This window comes from Hyaena hyaena, unplaced genomic scaffold, assembly GCF_003009895.1.
Source record: "Hyaena hyaena isolate Hyena2069 unplaced genomic scaffold, ASM300989v1 scaffold_203, whole genome shotgun sequence".
Lineage (NCBI taxonomy): Eukaryota > Metazoa > Chordata > Mammalia > Carnivora > Hyaenidae > Hyaena > Hyaena hyaena.
In genome coordinates, this window is record NW_024080835.1 from 678,260 (window position 1) to 692,330 (window position 14,071).

The window sequence follows — 14,071 nt, forward strand, 5'->3', positions numbered from 1 at the left end:
ACGTGGGTATGGTGGGGAGACGGGTACTGTGTGTACTTCCTGCTCTGCTCTCCTGTCAACCTAGGACTACTCTAAACAATAAACTTCATTAATTAAAAAAGGGAAAAAAGCAATGAAGTCTGAACATGATTGATTTGTGTACTTACTTGTTTATTAGTTGGTCCCGGCAGTAGTTAATCACCTATCAAAGTTGCTGTTGAAAAACAACTTAAAATGTACATGTGCTCCTAATATCCGGTTGTTAAGTTTGGGCATGTTAATAAAAATCAGTGATGGAGCCTAACTGAGTTCCATGGTAGAAACCTCCTCCAGGAGGCAGAGATCTCACTGAGATTTTCCCACGTCCTGGGTATAAATTAGTTATGTGCCCATTTAATAAGTCTGCCCATACCTAAGCAAACCACATTACCTTTATGGAGACCAAGCAGAAGGCCTGTGGTAGGGTATCCCTCTGTAGGGGTGGGAATCACTACAGAAAAGGTGATCCTCACTCTTGCTCCAGCCAGTCCAGCGACAATGAGCCAGAGGTTCCCTGAAGGGGAGTTTGCAGGGAGCCTTCAGGATAAAGGATACAACAGGTGAGGGTTTTAAGGAAAAGGAGTTTGTCTTTGAAGGAAAAGTTGGTTTTGGAATGACTGCCAGCTACAGAATCGTCATCACTAGCAGCTTACCTTCCGCTGGTTGCCCTGATACTCCGCGTGGAAAGACGTATATTGCTCCTTTCATCAGCTCACTCACATGCTCAGATACGGGAACTCAAATATGAAGTAAAACTACTGAAGATCTAGCATGAAAGAAATGCTCTATTATAAAAAATATTTCCAAACCAAATTTCCATTTGTCTTTAATTTCTATAGTGTCTAAGATCCTCCCCCTTTTTTCTCAATCTGGGGTTCTGAACCTACTGCAAAGCTCCTCTTCTAAACAAACATTCAGAAAGTCAGAAGTTGGCCAACAGACATTGGGTACATCGCAAAATATGTCAGTCCCTGTTCTGCCCATTCAAACTGGAACTAGTTCCAGAGCCATGAAATAACTTAAAGCAACCTTAGAGCAGACACTCTAGAAACATTTTAATCAGAAGTTACCAAGAGAAGTCAATCTAGGCCTACAGGTATTAAAATTCATTCCTACCCTGTCTCTAGTTCTCAAAAAATTCTTTAGGGGCGGCTGGGTGGCTCAGTCGGTTAAGTGTCTGACTTCGGCTCAGGTCATGATCTCATGCTTTGTGGGTTCGAGCCCCGCATCAGGCTCTGTGCTGACAGCTCACTCAGAGCCTGGAGCTTGTTTCAGATTCTGTGTCTCCCTCTCTATCTGACCCTCCCCTGCTCACACTCGCTCTCTCTCACACTCTCTTTCTCTCTCTCAGAAATAAATTTTAAAGAAAAAAAATTCTTTAACAACCCTTAATTACTCCTACCCATTCATAAGGCCATTGTCAATGACCTGTACCTTCATTTAGAAAAGGCAGAAACAGGGGTGACTTCGTGGCTCAGTTGGTTAAGCGTCTGACTCTTGATTTCAGCTCAGGTCATGATCTCATGGTTCATGGGATAAAGCCCTGCATTGAGCTCTGTGATAAAAGCACAGAACCTGCTTGGAGTTCCCTCTCTCTCTCTCTCTCTCTCTCTCTCTGCCCGTCCCCTACTCATATTCTCTCTAAATAAATAAATAAACAAACATTTAAAAAAAGCTTCTAAAAATAAAAAATAAATTTGGAAACATGGAAGGATTTAGGCCACACTGTATTTATCTGGACTGTGCTCTGATACGCTGATCTTAGCACTTTCCTGCTTGGGTCTAACTTTGTAATTTGGCACTAAGCTTCAAAACGTCATCACAGATCTGGGTTCTGTTAACTCCATGAAAGGAAGCCCAGAGCCTGGGTCACTAGTAGCTACATGAGACCTGGGGTAAGTCACTCAGCCACTATGCCTCAGTGTCCCTATATTAAAAACAATAAATTTGGGCCAGATGAGCCATAAATATAGTTTTTTTCTAATTCTAAAGTAGTAAGATTCTTATCCCAGCAAATTCTGGCCAACCATAGCACTTGGTAATTAAATACTGTTATATCTTCATTTTGTCACCTGCTCTGGGGCCTAGTCCAGGATTTCAGAATCAGGTCACAAAAGCTCTACCTGTGGCAATGGCTCTGGAAGACCCTTTAGAGGTCAAGGGCTCTCCCAGAGGGAACTGAGAATCCCAGAATAACGGTATCTCTGATAAGCATCAGGTTTGGTATTAGCCGAGAGAAGAACAGAATGGGGTCTGTCCCTGAAAAAACTACCAAGACATTAATGCTTCACATGAAAACCAGCAGTCACTTTCTCTTTCAGGACAGCCTTGCTATTTAATACCCCAAAAGACCAAGGACAAAGAATGGCATTGTATAAGCACTGTAACTCAAGCAATTAGCCAGGTAATGGTCTGTGGGGTTCATTATAGCAGAATGTCAATTAAAACACTTGGAAGGAGATTATACAAAGCCCTGAGATTTCAAATCTTATAAACTACCCAGTAAGACTAAATTATAGTAAATGTCACATTACTACAGTGGGTATCACATAAATGAAAATAAAATTTTTCTAATATAGACTCTTGTTTAATATCTCATAAATCCCAGAAATTGAAAAGGGCGGCCAAGTGTCTCATCTTGATTCAATAATAAAGGAAATGAGATCAAAATGTCATGTTTGAATTGAATATCTCCGTTCCCACCTTTGGCCTAATTAAGCAATACTTTGTATATCTCTAGCTAATTGGTTTTTGAAGATTAAAAAATATAGCTATTAGTTTTAATTTGGATTTCTGCCAATAGACTTTAAGCAGGAAGATTAGAAAAGGAATGGATACAATGTGAATTTCAGAAAGAAAATTATTTCTCAGAAAGATCTTTAGATAAGATTTCTCTTTTTAATGACTTGTCTGACTTCATTCTCACAGAAGCATAGCATTTATTTTTTTATGTGTACATGCAGATGTGTCATCAGAAAAATTGACTTCTTCAAAATAGACAATAAATGAGAGTTCCTTATGAAATTTCAAAAGTTCAAATAGCACTTAGCATCCAAATAGATGTCTATAATTATTTTACCTAAACATAGGTAGAAAGAACATGATAAATAAAAATTAGTTTCTGTCCTAAAACCCTCCAGTCATGTTGAAGCCAGCAGTTAATTTTTAATCATGAATTATAAATCCTTTAGAGGAGTGAAAATAAAATGACTAATAGATCTAGAAATGTAATGTTCTGCTAATTCTATCATAGAAAACTAAATGCATGTTAAATTTGTGTTTTTATTCATAAATGTTCTGTAAAATACCACAGGCATATCAAATTTTTAAAGCAAAATGTCTTTTCTCCTTACCGGATAATTGTTATGATAGAAAACATATTTTTCATGCAACTACCTACATCATCTTAACTGAAGATATACCACACTATTATAATCTAAACAAAACCTGACTTTTAAGACTTTCATTGCACATCATCTCTGAAAGGGGATTAAATATTGCATGGAACCAAAAATATGTAGTTCTATCCCAGTAATCTCCATATATTACAGTCTCCCTTTAGAATTTATTCATTCTGCTTATCTCACAGATATTCATAAACTTAGTGACTTTAAAATTAAAAATGATTCTACACTCCATACCACAACCTTCTACATTTCAAAAATCAATACAAAAAATAGATTTAATACCACAGAGGAAAGACTGCTTTCTATCAATTGCATGCTTTTATCATTTCTATTCATATTCTTATTTCCTTGAGGCAAATTATATCAACAGGACTTTTTTAAGCCTGGGATCTTACTGCAAAAGGCCTAATGGAAGATAAAATAAATCGATGTTTTAATCATCACCTACCTTATGGATGTTTTCTTATCAGGAATCCCTCTCCTGGAAGGCACATTGGAAAGTTCAGTCTCATTTATCACCAGATAGGGGTCTGTTTTATTTCTTTCAAGATTTGCCCCTACCCAATGAGAGGTGAGTGCCCTTGATGAGGGGAGTGGTGACTTTTTCTGACTCTGAAGAAAGGCTCTGAAATCTGATGAAAGGCAAATGCCTCGGGAATTCTGAAGTCTTACCTCCTCACTGGCCTGACCTTGTCTGCCAGTTCCCTTGACTTAAGGGATTATGTTTCATCGTAATACTTTAAGGTCCTGACACCATAATGTCAAACAACTCTCCGGTTTAGTAAATACTATATTTTTCTGAAAGATCTCCACTGGAGTCTGTTATTCAGGCAGCATTTGGATATATCTGCTTCCATTGTGGAGTAAGCCCTCCCTGGAGGAGAACAACCACTTGGGTGACATTTCTGAACAAACACACTCCCATCTCCCTCCCTTTTACCGCACTGGCTTGTCATCCATTGAGAATTGATCAAGACTTATAAATTCTTGGCCAGGTTCATTTCTAAGAAGACATCCTGGTCATCCTTTCTGGGACTACAATAAGATGTTCCCAGGAACCTAAATTACAAAAGCAGGGGCACATGGGTGGCTCAGTTAGTTGAGCACCGGACTCTTGATTTCAGCTCAGATCATGATCCCAGGGTCCCATGACTCAGTGTGGAGCCTGCTTGATTTTTCTCTCTCTCTTTCCCTCTGTCCCTTTCCCCCAATCTCTCTCTCTCTCAAATAAAAAAATAATAATAAATTACAAAACCACTGTAGGCCTCTTGACAGATCATTGAGCAAGCAAGCAAGCATGCAAACAAGTGAGCATTCATGAGAACCTGCCATGCGCCTGCTCTGGATGCTGGGCACAGAGTAGGAGAAAGATTTACAAGATTCCTGCTTTCATGGAGTTTATACACTAATGGGAGAGACAACCAAAAATTAAAACAAAAAGATGCAAACAATACATATCAGATACTCCTAAACGAATAATCATTATGTTCAAACTAAAATAAAATGAAGTCATGGAGAATAACTGAGTGACTTCTTTAAACTGGATGCTCAGGGAAGATCTTTGTAATAAGCTGACATTTAAACTGCTGCAATCTAAAGGACAACCAGAGAGATGGATGAAATCAGAGAATAGGCAAGAGCATCCCAAATAGAGAGAGATGCTGAGACAGAAACAAACATTAGACTGGAAGAGCAATACAAAACCTATCAGAACACAGACCCAAAGAAAACCAAATTAAATCCCAGACAAGCAAAATGGTGATATGATTAAGTATATTAACAGATCTAAGACCAGATCTATAGAAGAGCACTGCTCGATTATCAAAACAGAGAAAAAGGAATCTGCGAAGCAGAGAAAGAATTAGAACCCACCCAGACAGTCCCAAGGAGCCTAAGCCAATGGGACTTACATATTACAGTCCCATTAATAAATTGATCCCCATTATGAACTGGATACAGCTGATTAGCTTAACCAGAAGCCATGAAGTATTTGATTAATGTAAATCCTCTCATTCTGATGCCACACTTACCAAGAGCTTCCTGATTCTGCCTCAGAGAGGATATGCTGTCAGAAGACTTCAAATAATTTGACACAGTGATTGCTCATGGTAAGTTAAAAAGTGGGCTTCTAATTATCATTCAGCTTCTCCTGTAGCTTGCTGGAATGGAGAAAATGCTATGGTCAGGCTGATACAAGTACAGTAGCCTATATGGTTACATTTCCCATTGTGAATTAATGCGCTTTATGAAAGCTATCTACCTTCTCCTCAGTTTAGTGTTTCTGGGGTCTTGATCAATGCTGAACTCCCAAACTGTAAAATTAATCAAGCCTCTACCTAGAGTGTCCTAGTCAAGCTCGAGCTGCCCTTTGCTTAGCAGCCACTACCTCCTAATGCTGAGGAGATATGTATATAGCTATGGGTACCCCATCTTCATCTAAAATGCCTGATAAGGTCAACTGGGCATGATGAAGAAAGCTAATGCCCTGGAACCAGCAAGCAAGCTCATTGAAGTCTATCTTTGAGATTATCAAGATCTCTGAGATCCTTGGCAAGCAAATGTCAGTTTCCTCATCTATAAATTGGGGGAGTTGGGATAGGTCTTTTTTCATAGGTTCTTAATGACACAAGTAATATATAAATACATTTTCTCTATAAATGCATAAAACATGACAGGGAACAACACCCCAATTATTGTCTCCTACTTCTATTGTCCCAAGGTGAGCACTGTTATCACACATGAATCCTCCCAAATTTTTTAAGCATTTATATATGTCTACACACTGTATCAACTTATAAAATATAGAAGGTAGTGTCTGCTTTATGTTGAATGGTTCCACATTGCACATCTTGCTCTGTAGCTTGTTTCACTGAGCAATATATCCTGGAGGCTCTTCCACATCAGAACATACAGCTCTCCCTTTGTCTCCTTCACTGCTGCATAATATAACATGTATGACTACACTGCACATTTGTTCACCATCCATCAAGTGGGGGCTATTTAGATTTTTCTAAATGCTTATCCTCCACAAAATGCTACTGTAAATACCCTTGTACATCCTTTATTGTGCACATAAAGAGCAGCTAGAATAGCTCCAGAAAGAGGAACTACCAAATGATGGCAACTGAGTCTAAACTCAAGTTATAGTCCATAGACCACCTGAATCATAGGAGTATTTATTTAAAATAAATAAAACATAAGAAAGAAGGCAGCTTTTGTGGTCCCATCTCAGACCTTCTAAGCTAGAATTTATGGGTGTGGGACCCAGGAGCAATATTTTGTTTTTTTAATTTTTTTAACTTTATTTTATTTATTATTTTTTTTTTACAAATAGTTTATTGTCAAGTTGGTTTCCATATAACACCCAGTGCTCATCCCCACAAGTGCCCTCCTCCATGCCCATCTCCCCTCTCCCCCCGCAAAATGCATCAGTCCTCAGTTTGTTCTCAGTATTCAAGAGTCTTTCATGGTTTGCCTCTCCCTCTCCCCAACTATTTACCCCCTTTCTTCTCCCCCTTGGTCCTCTGTTAAGTTCCTCCTAATCCTCCTATACATGCAAACATATGGTATTTGTCCTTCTCTGCCTGACTTATTTCGCTCAGCATAACACCCTCAATCCATGTTGCTACACATGGCTAGATTTCATTGTTTCTCATTGCCATGTAGTATTCCATCGTATAGATAAACCACATCTTCTTGATCCATTCGTCCATTGATGGACACTTAGGCACTTTCCATGTTTTAGCTATTGTAGAGAGTGCTGCTATGAACATTGGGATACATGTGCACCTATGCATCAGCACTCCTGTATCCCTTGGGTAAATTCCTAGCAGTGCTATTGCTGGGTCATAGGGGAGTTCTATTGTTAAATTAATGAGGAACCTACACACTGTTTTCCAGAGGGGCTGCACCAGTTTACATTCCCACCAACAGTGTAGGAGGGTGCCCGTTTCTCCACATCCTCGCCAGCATTTAGAGTCTTCTGATTTGCTCATGTTAGCCACTTTGACTGGTGTGAGATGGTATCTCAGTGTGGTTTTGATTTGTATTTCCCTGATGAGGAGGGATGCTGAGCATCGTTTCATGTGTCTGTTGACCATCTGGATGCAGGAGCAATATTTTAAACACTCTAGGTGGTTTTCACAGAAAGTGGGAAAACTGCTAGACCAGGTGGCTCTGGTACTATCTCCAAAAATGTACTAAAATGTTCACCTGCCAACCATTTCCATGTGCAAGGCACTGCATTTAGAGTTTCACACATATTTTCTGTTGAATTGTAACTCCTACAGTCCAGGACCAGATCTGGGTTGCAGTTAAATCTGGATTCCAATCCAGATGTATGTCCAATAAAATATATGAGAGCTCATGGACACAGTGCTTCACTTGCAAGTACACCCCCAGAAGAGGGTAACTTTCACCCCAACATCCCACCCCTGTGACTATCCTTTCCAACCATGTCTGCTTCCACCACTGCTCCCTCCCAGGATGTGTTCTGATGAGCTCTCGCTCCCTAATGCGTGCCAGAGTGTGACTAGCCTGTTGCTCTGACAGTTTGGTTTTCCTCTTATTTTCCCTCTGTTACTACCAGATCTGCCTGAGAAGCCTTTTTCCTTAGACTACAGGACAGGAAGAGAAGCTAAATGAACAAGGATCCATGTCCATGTGGTTAGAAGATTACAGAGAAAGCCATAGAATATTAACATATTAATACTTGTATTTAGTTAAGAATTTACTATTAAGGGGCACCTGGGTGGCTCAGTCGGTTAAGCGTCCGACTTCGGCTCAGGTATGATCTCATGGTTCATGGGTTCGAGCCCTGTGACGGGCTCTGTGCTGACAGCTCAGAGCCTGGAGCCTGCTTCAGATTCTGTATCTCCCCCTCTCTCTGACCCTCTTCTGCTCAAACTGTCTCTCTCTCTCTCTCTCAGAAATAAATTTTTAAAAAACATTAAAAAATTAAAAATAAATAAAGAATGTACTATTAAATGAAACCTTGTAATATAGGTACTATTATCAGCATTTATAGATGAGAAAACTGAGCACAGAAAAGTTATAAAATTTACCCAAGATAACTAATCAGGGAAAGGTAGACCCAGCATTCAAACCTAGGTCTGACCTGTGCCAAAGCACAACTCATAAGCCTGCTTTATGCTGTTTTTTGTCTCTGATCTACATGTACCTGTGATTCTTACCCTTCTCCTTTCTGGGCATTTATGAAGGACTTCATTGCTGAAAAATAAGAAACAACCTTGAGCATGAAGTTTAAAGGAATGTAGCTCAAGGAAATCTTCGTCACCTCATTTGAAAGTGCTCAGCAGGCATCACACATTATGCTGAGTCACATTAGGAATTCATGCCAGCCAGGGCGCCTGGGTGGCTTAGTCGGTTAAGCGTCCGACTTTTGCTTAGGTCATGATCTCGCGGTTCGTGGGTTCGAGCCCCACGTCAGGCTCTGTGCTGACTGCCAGCCCAGAGCCTGGAGCCTGTTTCAGAGTCTGTGACTCCCTCTCTCTGACCCTCCCCTGCTCACGCTGTCTCTCTCTCTCTCTCCTAGAAATAAATAAAACATTAAAAAAAATAAAAAATAAATAAAAAGGAATTCATGCCAGCCTGTAATACTTTACACTCTCTGGCATGCTAGCATTGGATGGATTTATGTACCACTAAACTTAGATAGCTTAAAACACCTCATTGCCTAAGCCCTCGGTAATGCTGATAAAACATACGTAGCTGCACTTATAAATCATTATCTTTACTTACATTTTAAAAATTGAAACTAGTGTTTTCCAAGAAGTTGTTGGACAGTTGTAACTCACTATAGATGGGCTACAGTTGCTTTTTATGCCCTGTATCTCCATACTAGATCACCTTTTAGGTAGTTAGTGTGGACTGAATTATGTCCCTCCCTCCCCCCAAATTCCTATGTTAAAGCCCTAACCCCTAATGTGATGATATTTGGGAATTTAGTAGGTAGTCTTAGATGAGATCATGAGGGTGGGGCCTTCATGATGGAACTAGTCCCTGTACAAGAACAGACACCAGGGAGCTCTCTGTATGTCATGTGAAGACACAGCAAGAAGGCAGCCATCTGCAAACCAGGAAAAGAGCTCTCACCACCACCCTGCCGTGCTCTGGCACCACGATCTCAGCCTTCCAAACTCCAGACCTGTAAAAAAATAAATAAATAAATTAGTGTTGTGTATACCTACCCAGTCTATAATATTTCATATGGCAGCCCAAGCTGACTGAGACAATAATATTAGATCACTTTGTTTTGGTCATTTTTACGCATTTCTTTTAGGATAAAATTAACACAATTTTTTATATTTATAACCTAGTTCAAATTTAGTTGAATGAAAGAATGTATTTATTCTTAGAGCTAAAAGTAAAGTATTTAGCTTTAGTGAAATAGCATGATGCCTACAACTTATTTTCAATGGTCCCCAAAAACTTATAGAGAGAGAGATAAAAATTACAAAATGTTAATAATTATTACATTTAAGTGAAGGACATACAGGTACTCACTCTATTCTTTCATTTTTCTAAGGGTTTCAAAGTTTGAAAACTGAAAGTTTGAAAACTAAGTGTATTAGTCAGATTCTGCTATGATGATGTTGTATAACAAACATCCCTAAAATCTCAGCAGTTTACAACAAAAAGCATTAATTGATTTCTCATTCACAGGTTTACAGATTGGATAGGCAGCTCACCTTTAAGATGAAGGTCAGGTTTATTTCTGTTCTACATATCCCTGTACTGATACCAGTAGCTACCCAGTGTATGCTCCAAGAGGTTAAGAGGAACATACATGGTGGGGCACCTGGATGGCTCAGCCTATTAAGAATCCAATCTCAGCTCAGGTCTTGATCTTGGGATCATGAGTTCAAGCCCCACATTGGGCTCTGTGCTGGGCTGAAGTCTACTTTAAAAAGAGAGAGAAACATACATTGTTTCTTCATATTAAAATAGAACAGTCATTTCTTCCTATATTCCACTAGTCATATGGAGACATGATCAAATCTAACACTAATAAGTCTAGAAAGTATATTATAGCCACATGAACATAGCAAGTATGGGGAGAGGGAAAGAATTGTTGACAAGCAATACAATCTATCACAGAAGAAGCATTTCTCAAATACCAAAAGTCTCAATGGGGACGAACATCAGAGAAGGAAGAAGAGGAAGAGAGTATTTATACATAATACAACATAAAGTTTTTTCTTAAAAAGGCCAATTTTAAAAGATCAAAGGAAGCCTCACTGAAGAAGTCATGTTACAAAGCACATGGAGTCATAAAGGTGGATAAACACTTTATTTTACTTTGCTTGATAATGGGGTATGGGTAATGAGGTAAATGATTTTAACAAGGAGATGTCATGTTTGCATGTATAGGAGGATTAGGAGGAACTTGATGGAGGAACAAGGGGGAGAAGAAGGGGGGAAATGGTGGGGGAAAGGGAGAGAGGCAAACCATGAGAGACTCTTGAATGCTGACAAAAACTGAGGACTGATGGATGTGGGGGGGAGGGGGGGATGGGCATGGAGGAGGACACTTGTGGGGATGAGCACTGGGTGTTATGTGGAAACTAACTTGACAATAAACTATTTGTTTTTTGTTTTTTGTTTTAATATTTTTTATTTATTTCTAGGAGAGAGAGAGATGGCGCAAGCAGGGGAGGGTCAGAGAGAGAGGGAGTCACAGACTGAAACAGGCTCCAGGCTCCGAGCTGAAAGTCAGCACAGAGCCCGACGCGGGGCTCGAACCCACGAACCGTGAGATCATGACCCAAGCGAAAGTCGGATGCTTAACCGACTAAGCCACCCAGGCGCCCCGACAATAAACTATTTGTAAAAACAAACAAAAAAAAAAAATCCAAAAAAAACCCACAAGGAGATGTCTTTTTGCAACTATTTTTTTAATGTTTATTTATTTTTGAGAGCGGGGGAGGGGCAGAAAGAGAGGGACAGAGGATCCAAAGGGGCTCAGGGCTGACAACAGTGAGCCCAATGCTCCACTCACAAACTATGAGATCATGACTCAAGCCGAAGTCACTCAACCGACTAAGCCACCTACGTGCCCCAAAGAGGTGCCATTTTGAATACCACCAGATTTCCAGCCATTCAAGATCCCAGAGAACACTGCCCAAGGCAGCTGCCCTAATTCACTGTCCCTATAGTCACATATCCATGAGGAACTCTGGGATAAAATTGAACCTTCAGTTGTGCTTTTGACTTCTGGCTTATTTCACAGTAAAGTGTACTTACCCTGTCAATGAGCAAATTACCCTGAAAATTAGCATTTTTTGTACTAATGCAGTCTCTAAATATTAACTTTCTCTTAATGATCATCATAATCACTTAAAGAGGTCTTTTCTGTGTATTAAATTTTGAAATAGAAATATGTCATGTGCCAAGGTGAAATTCAAATTATGAGCAGTATAAAATCAAACCAAGTATGAATATACCTACATACACATGAACACCAATAGCCAAATGGAATTCATAAAATGTTTTGTGTTCCCTTCAAGGTAGCATTTGTACTCAAAATAACTTATTAAGAGGAAAACAATGAAGGCTCAGAATAAAGCCTCTATTATAAAAACAAAAACAAAAACGAAACACACGCACACACACACACAAAAACCCAGCTACATCACGAAGCAGAATACATTCCTGATCGTGAATTGGAGTTTGTTGGCTTTCTTTCCAAGTACATTAGCCCTGTTGGGCTTCAGTCCAGAAAACTTCTCTTTTACCTCACTTTATCTCTTACTGACCTTTACTCTCCACATGTGTATCTCATGTAACAGGTCTATATACTTGACCCTGACCACTTTGATCAGACACAGAAGAGAAAGGAGTAAAAGGAGAAAGCTTCCCATACTAAGCAAACAGTAGAAAATGTTCATATTTCAGAGCCTTCTGTTTTTAATAATATAATTTTCTCTGAAACTTACCTATTTAAAAATTAGTTTCACCAGTAGCATGCAGTTTGGAAAATCCTAAACAGTTTGAAATTAATGTCATACTTTATCTGATTTTAATTGCTATGACGTTTTATTTCATTCTTCCTCTTACTGAAAATCTAATTGCAAAAATATTCATTTGTTTTCAGCTCTGGTACAATTATAAACCTGATAGTAGATAATTCAAATGGGAGAGAATTTCCTCCTATTTTCTAAGTTAATGTGTAAATAAAGTCAAATTTTAACAGCTAGATGTTTCACTACACTTGTTCATCATTCAAATTGACTACCAGAAGAAAAGAAAGATTATCTTTTTGGTTGCTTCAAACCTTTTTCTAAAACCATTTAGTTTCGTTTCCATTGATTCAAGCAATAAGAGACCTAATGTTCCTTGAACAACTTATATTTGAAAATGCTTTTTGCTTCCTGAAAATATTCAAGTTTTATAACATTGGGATTTTTTTCAATAAAGTGGAGTTCAAGAATATAAGCAAATCTCTCACCAGGGACCTTTGAAATATTGCAATATATCAGCAATTCAGTTTAAACACTAAAAATAGTTCCTTTTATATCATACATTTTCTTAAGGTCTGATAGATTTATACTTCCCTCTATGAAACCAATTAATTTTTGCTAATAGGCATCCATCACCAGTATACATTAATATCTAAGTGTTTGTTTTAAATACATGGTAAGATGCCAATTAAAATGAAATCCTTTTTCAGTTAGTCAACTCCTGTCAGAGCAGTGACTCTATGCATATGGAAATAGTCCTAGTTAGCCACAAAACAACCCCAACAATATGATTAAACCTGAAATTGTATATGACTTGATTTTTCTCCAAGTTCCAGGTCACCTAAAAAGTGATTACTCAAACGTTATCTACCTTTTCATCTACGTCCTAAGACCCTCCCTTGTGTATTCCTAGGATTCCCCGATTCCCCGTGGGTGTGGCCCACAGGTCTGCAAGGTCCACTGTGGCCCACTTCTCCTCAAGCCTCTGTCGGACTCTACCTCCAGCAATAGAGGGCGACAGTACATGGTGAAGTTGGGGAGACACCTCTTGTGTACATACACCCACTTAAAATGTTTGCTTTTTCTCTTGGTGTCTTAGAGAAATTTAAATGAAAATCATTTTCTGTTTCTCCTGGTTCACATAGATCTGAAATAGGAGACCAAAGAGGGCTAGCTTGAGAGACAAATCTAAATAAAACAGATGGTTTCATTAGAATTCCCCTTTTCAGGTGACAAACATATACGGCAAGAATAAATTCTTCTCTTAGGAAGAGTTCTTAGTCCTTCTGCTTATCAGCTTTCCCATTCCTTAATGCTAACCCAACATTTTCCACATGACTCCAGAAATTTCTGGGTCTCATTTTAAATACAAGATCTTGGTCCCGGTAATCACCTGCATATAAAGTGATACATAGATATGACTAAAACATTTTCAAAACTACTTCTATTTGCATATTAAAATAAAAATTTCCAACTCCCTTAGCTTAACTTTGAAGATATGTGTTGTAATAGACATTTGTGAGTTTTCTGACTGAAAGGCTTCCTTTTTTTGTTTGGCAAATTTTTAAGTTTCAGAGTCCTGCATCTTCAAGGTAGAAGTCAGGAAACTCAGACTCCCTTGTAGCTAGGACTTGAACATGTGATCTAGACTTTACCAATATGGCG